Here is a 6,145-nt window from a genome sequence, read left to right on the forward strand (position 1 = left end):
GACTGAATACCAGCTTCACAACATCAGATAAAAATAATAAAGCATAATCTGTGCCTTACAAAGAAGATAGAGACAGAGAGAGAGGGAGAGAGGGGGGGAGAGAGAGAGAGAGAGAGAGAGAGAGAGAGAGAGAGAGAGAGAGAGAGAGAGAGAGAGAGAGAGAGAGAGAGAGAGAGAGAGAGAGAGAGAGAGAGAGAGAGAAGAGAGGAGGAGAGAGAAAGGAGAGAGGAGAGAGAGGGAGAGAGAAGAGGAGAGAGAGGAAGAGAGAAGAAGAGAGAGGAAAGAGAGAGAGAGAGAGAGAGAGAGAGAGAGAGAGAGAGAGAGAGAGAGAGAGAGAGAGAGAGAGAGAGAGAGAGAGAGAGAGAGACCCGACCCCAAAGAGGAAAGCCGCACCGCCGGAGACAAAGGAGAGAAGCGGAAAACTTGGAGAGGGATCACGGAGAGGAGGAGGGAGGAGGAGGAGGAGGAGGGGAGGAGGAGGAGGAGGAGGAGGAGGAGGAGGAGGAGGAGGAGAGGGAGAGGAGGGGGAGAGGGGGGGAGAGGAGGAGGAGGGGGGGAGGAGGAGGAAGGGGGAGGAAGAGGAGGGGGAGGAGGAGGAGGGAGGAAAGAGGGGGGGGAGAGGAGGAAAGGAGGAGGGGGGGAGGAGGAGGAGGAGGAGGAGAGGAGGAGGAGGAGGAGGAGGAGGAGGAGGGAGGGGGAGGGGGAGGAGGAGGAGGAGGAGGAGGAGGAGGAGGAAAAGGGGGAGAAGGAGGAGGGGGCAGAGGGAGGAGGTGGGTGGAGAAAGAGGAGGAGGAGGAGGAGGAGGAGGAGGAGGAGGACGAAGAGGAGGAGGAGGAGGAGGAGGAGGAGGAGGAGGAGGAAAAGGGGGAGAGGGAGGAGGAGGAAAAGGGGGAGAGGGAGGAGGAGGAAAAGGGGCAGAGGGAGGAGGTGGGTGGAGGAGAAAGAGGAGGAGGAGGAGGAAAAGGGGGAGAGGGAGGAGGTAGGTGGAGGAGAAAGAGGAGGAGGAGGAGGAGGAGGGAGGGGGACGAAGAAGAAAAGAATGCCAATATTGATTTAAAGCATAAGCTTGGTGTGACAGATTAAAGTAAGTAGCAAGATGTCGGGGAGGAAGGAAGGAGAGGAAAAGGAAGAAGATAAGGAGGGGAAGAAGGAAGAAATGAAGGAAGTGAAAGAAAAAAACTGAAGAAGAGAAAGTGAACAAAGCAATTAACAGACGAAGAGGCAGATGAAAGGAAACGACACGAGAAACAAGAGAAGACGAGAGGAGAGAGCAACGAAGGCAATACACCGAGTCGAGTCGAGTACCCAGGAAAGGAAAGGCAAGGCAAGGCAAGGCAAAGCAAGCAAGCAAGCAAGCATCGACGTCGACCGAGCCTGTGGTCACGGTCGCTTGGCCCTGCGACTGTGCGTGCGTGCGGCGGTCGTGCAGGTCGTTGCGGCCAGCCGACACAACCAACCTCAGACCACACGCACGCACGCACACACAAACACATACCAACTCAGCCATACCGCACACAACACCGCACGCTCCTTTAGCACCTGGGATATACCCAGAATGTTTGCGGGCGTGGATGAGCGCGAGCGTGAAAGTGTGAGTATGAGTGAGTATGAGTGAGTATGAGTGAGTATGAGTATGAGTATGAGTATGAGTGTGTGAGTGTGAGTGTGTGTGTTTAGGGAGAAGGGTATGGGAGTAGGAAAGTGGAGAGATAAGAGAGAAGAAGAGAGGGAGGGGGGAAGGTGAGGAGGGAGGGAGAGAGGTAGGGAGGGGGGAGGTGAGGTGAGGAGGGAGGGAGAGAGGTAGGGAGGGAGGTGGGAAGGGAGGGAGGGAGGGAGGTGGGGATGGAGAGGGAGAGAGGAAGGGATTGAGAGAGAGAGAGAGAGAGAGAGAGAGAGAGAGAGAGAGAGAGAGAGAGAGAGAGAGAGAGAGAGAGAGAGAGAGAGAGAGAGAGAGAGAGAGAGAGAGAGAGAGAGAGAGAGAGAGAGAGAGAGAGAGAGAGAGAGAGAAGAAAAGGAAGAAGAAAAGAAGGGAAGGGAAGTGAGGGGAAGAGGAGAGAGAGACTGATACAAAGGAGAGGACAACTAATAAAGAAACAAATGGACACAGGGAGACAAAGTCATTTTTACAGTTGCATGTTATTAAATATCAATTCTATTTTAATCATCAATGTCTCCTCGATGTACTCAAAACATATATAATGCTGGAATCTTCATCAAATTAATTATTATATATCTAGAATATTAACTTTGTTGCTAAGCAGAGTAAGTTCGTGCAACCTCACTCACACATGTCCATAACAATATTAAAAGCTATGTTACATCTATATATATATATATATATATATTGTTGTTTTTTGGGGATCTATTGTTTATATTTCTTTAATGGTAAACCTATTACGTTTTATATGGTACAATGCCCAGGAAAAAATACAAATAAAAACAAAAATAAGCCAACTTACCATGACTTCACGACGACCCCCAACCCAGAAGCGTCTCCTCCTCCGAGCGAGACCTGGAGCTGAAATCCTTTACAAAATCAACACTTCATTAGTTTGAAGTAATACCAAATGATGCACAAGCATGCAACACTAGCAACAAGCCCAGAGTTCAGGTGAGCTCGTATTCCTTGGAAACATGCATGATTACATAAGCGCACCAGACTCTCAGATATCCACCTTCCATTGATTTTACACACTCGCAACTTGTAATGTTGGGGACGGCTATTATGCCCATCATTGTGTTAAAAACTACACTGAACTGATCAACAAACAAACAAAAAATAACTAAGCATACATTACTGGAAACATGAATTTAGTGTCTGAATAAATTTGTACATTACAAGTGTTGGAATCTAATTCATAAAAGTAATCAATTTTGGTATATTAATCACCTTTCAAAACTATGCAATATTGTATTAATCAAAGCTAATGGATTCAGATATCATGAGAGGTTGGGGAATTGAAAGCAGAAATCAAAAGAAGATACAGGATAAAAATACTACTTACAATAGCACAGTGAATGTACACGTGTGTGTGTGTGTGTGTGTGTGTGTGTGTGTGTGTGTGTGTGTGTGTGTGTGTGTGTGTGTGTGTGTGTGTGTGTGTGTGTGTGTGTGTGTGTGTGTGTGTGTGTGTGTGTGTGTGTGTGTGTGTCCGTGCGTGTGTGTCCGTGCGTGTGTGCATGTACAAATGCGCCTTTACGTGAATGTGTGCATATGCATGCTCTAATAAACATACAAATAAGCAAATACAAGGAAATAAATAAAATGTAAAGACGGAAGCCCCTCCCCTCTCCCTCCCTCCCTTCCTTCCTTCCTTCCTCCCTCCCTCTCTCTCTCTCTCTCTCTCTCTCTCTCTCTCTCTCTCTCTCTCTCTCTCTCTCTCTCTCTCTCTCTCTCTCTCTCTCTCTCTCTCTCTCTCTCTCTCTCTCTCTCTCTCCCCCCCCCCCCCCCCAAGTTAGTTGTAAACCATGCACCACCGAACCAACAAACAGAGACAAGCAGATAGGAAATGGATACTGTTGCAAAATATCTGATTTAGCATCATTGTTGCTCTTTCTTTATACTTCTCTTTCCACATAAAGCCAATGCAAACAAAAATTAGCTGCCAAATAGATGTATCACAAAAAGTAGTAATACCAAATATAAAAATACAACAAATACAAATACAGAAATACAACAGTACCAACATAAGAGAACAAATAAATAAATCACCTAGTATGAACAGACTGTCGGAAAAAAAATGCAAAGAAGGTAAACAAGTAAACAGCAATTTAGAAGCACATATGCAGAACACATGACACACAACATTCACAATGAAGAGCCAATACATGCCTCGTCAGGAGAGCCATATATATGGAAGAGCTTATCTGCATTACCTTAGAATCTTGAGAAACAGCACCACATGCGCACTAGCAACTACTCGCACAAGGTCAAAACACTTTACTATATCGATACATCCAAACACATGGACACACACACATTAATATCACCCGTATAGAGATGTACGCATAAATATCAACATACATACACCAACGTGCACCCCCGGCCACATACACATATATATCCGTACATTAACCTATTCACATACACTGTCCACTGTGGTTTGTCTTAATATCATCATCATTAACAATTATCATGATTTAGTACCGCACTCTCAAGCTTATCCCTGAGAGTGCAGAGGTTCGACTCTATTCAGGGAGGGATGTTATACATTATTAACAATATATTACAATCATCATAATAACAATTATAGTTATTCATAACATTAACATCCATCAAATTCAAGGAAAGGGGTAAACAGGTTGGGCTAAGGTGGTCTTAGGTGAGTCGAGTGATTGAATCCTTGGTGACTTAATGCTTGTGGAGCCATAAATTAGTGGGCAATGCATGTTCCTGACACCAACAGGTTAATATCACCCAGAGTGGGCGGGCATACACAATATTTGCCATGTACACCTACATGAACCCATGCCAAACAAACAGACACACATATACAAACAATGTTTATGTATAGACACACATTAATATTTCCAAACACACACACGCACACAATCACACACACACACATGCACACAATCACACATACACACGCACACACACACACACAATCACACATACAGGCACACAATCACACACACACGCACACAATCACAAATACACGCATACAAATACATCCAGACACACTGAAGCAAAAGTATATACAAGCATGCACAGAGGCACAAGCAGCACACATACAAATACATGCATGCAAACACATACTCACATATGCTGAGAAGTACATAAGTATAATGAAATATAATAAAATCTCATTCTCGGCCGTAATCACAGAAGTATAAAATAAATCAAACAAAACCATGAAGGAAAAAAACAATTTTCTTCCTTATATATCATTAACAAGACTTACTTACTGACCATTAAGGATATGAAAGCAGTCAATAGTATAACACTTTCAATCAGACAGGTCTCAGTATTAAGCAATAAATGTCTGCTTTTCATTTAAAAAATCACAAATATATATATATATCAACGGAATGACACTGATTGCTTAAGTAACTACATTCAAATTCAGATCAATGTGTTTAGTATTGAAGACACATTATCCTAATAAAGTTAATAACAACAGGAGGGAGAAAGAGCTTTCTGCAGAGGTCTATCAATAATCCTAAGAGTTAATGTCTGTGAATCTTGTGTGACTTTTTTTACACTGCAAATCAACTAATGCTTTCATTATCTTCCATTTCTCCATAATTTTTTTTTGTCACAGTATAACCTGGATGTTATATACAGTACCTCTAAATCTCCCAAGCTTTATATAAGCTTTACATAATTTTTTTTTTTAGGGAGGTAAGTAACTAATATGTGACTCATTGCCAATGCAGCACCACTGTGTCTGCATAAAGCGACTTAAAAAATAAAAAAAATAAAAACCACCTTCTATATCCTTTTCAAGGACAACGACTGGTATATAACTTTTAAAAATCTCGTAATCATAATCAAACACAGAAGAAAAAAGGAATTCTTCTACATAAAACAGAAAAGAAAACCTCTACATTCATACAAAATGGCAAATACGGATAATAATAAACATCAAACATAAATTAACTTGGAAGGCAAAAACAACCAGGAATTCCTAAATGAGTCAAGTGTTTTAAAGCAAACTGACAAGTCCTCAGAAAACTCCATCACTCTTCGCATTACAGAAGCAATGACGAAATGCTTTGCCGAGATTTTACACTGTGAAAAAAGCCTTCATACACTCAACATACAGGAGAGAAAATATGTGTAATTTTACCATCTACATCATGATGATATTGAGTTTCATTAAGAAGGAAATATCTAAATATATAATGTTAAATATTCATCTATACAAAGACAATCTCAAATGCCTCTCAACTTCTAAATTCCATGCTCAGACGCAATCACAAAAAAACAAACAAAAAACATGAAAAAATACACAGCAAAACATCACATAAATTCTTGTACTGAATAGGCTCTGGTTTTAGAAGTTCTCTGAATCTCTTATGACAGAATATTATACTATCACAATATTTTTTTTCCCCTAATATACTACTATCTTGTGTACAGCCAAATGCTTTCACAACAATCATTTCAAAATATCTAATTGTCTAACACATAACAGAGACA

The 6,145-nt window shown here is 42.2% G+C and overlaps 1 protein-coding gene across 1 annotated transcript in view; it reads right to left on the reverse strand.

Annotated features, from left to right (window-relative positions):
* Nucleotides 1–2,501: 2,501 nt before the first annotated feature.
* Nucleotides 2,502–6,145, reverse strand: part of LOC122250014 (uncharacterized) — a 29,287-nt gene continuing 25,643 nt past the window's right edge. Inside the window, exon 15 of the transcript XR_015191076.1 lies at nucleotides 2,502–2,526. The gene's annotated coding sequence lies outside the window, so the exon portion shown is untranslated. The remainder of the gene's footprint in view (nucleotides 2,527–6,145) is intronic.

The sequence above is a fragment of the Penaeus japonicus genome, unplaced genomic scaffold (genome assembly GCF_977035675.1).
Source record: "Penaeus japonicus unplaced genomic scaffold, GWHDUDI00000001_assembly GWHDUDI00000006, whole genome shotgun sequence".
In the NCBI taxonomy this organism is placed as follows: Eukaryota; Metazoa; Arthropoda; class Malacostraca; order Decapoda; family Penaeidae; genus Penaeus; species Penaeus japonicus.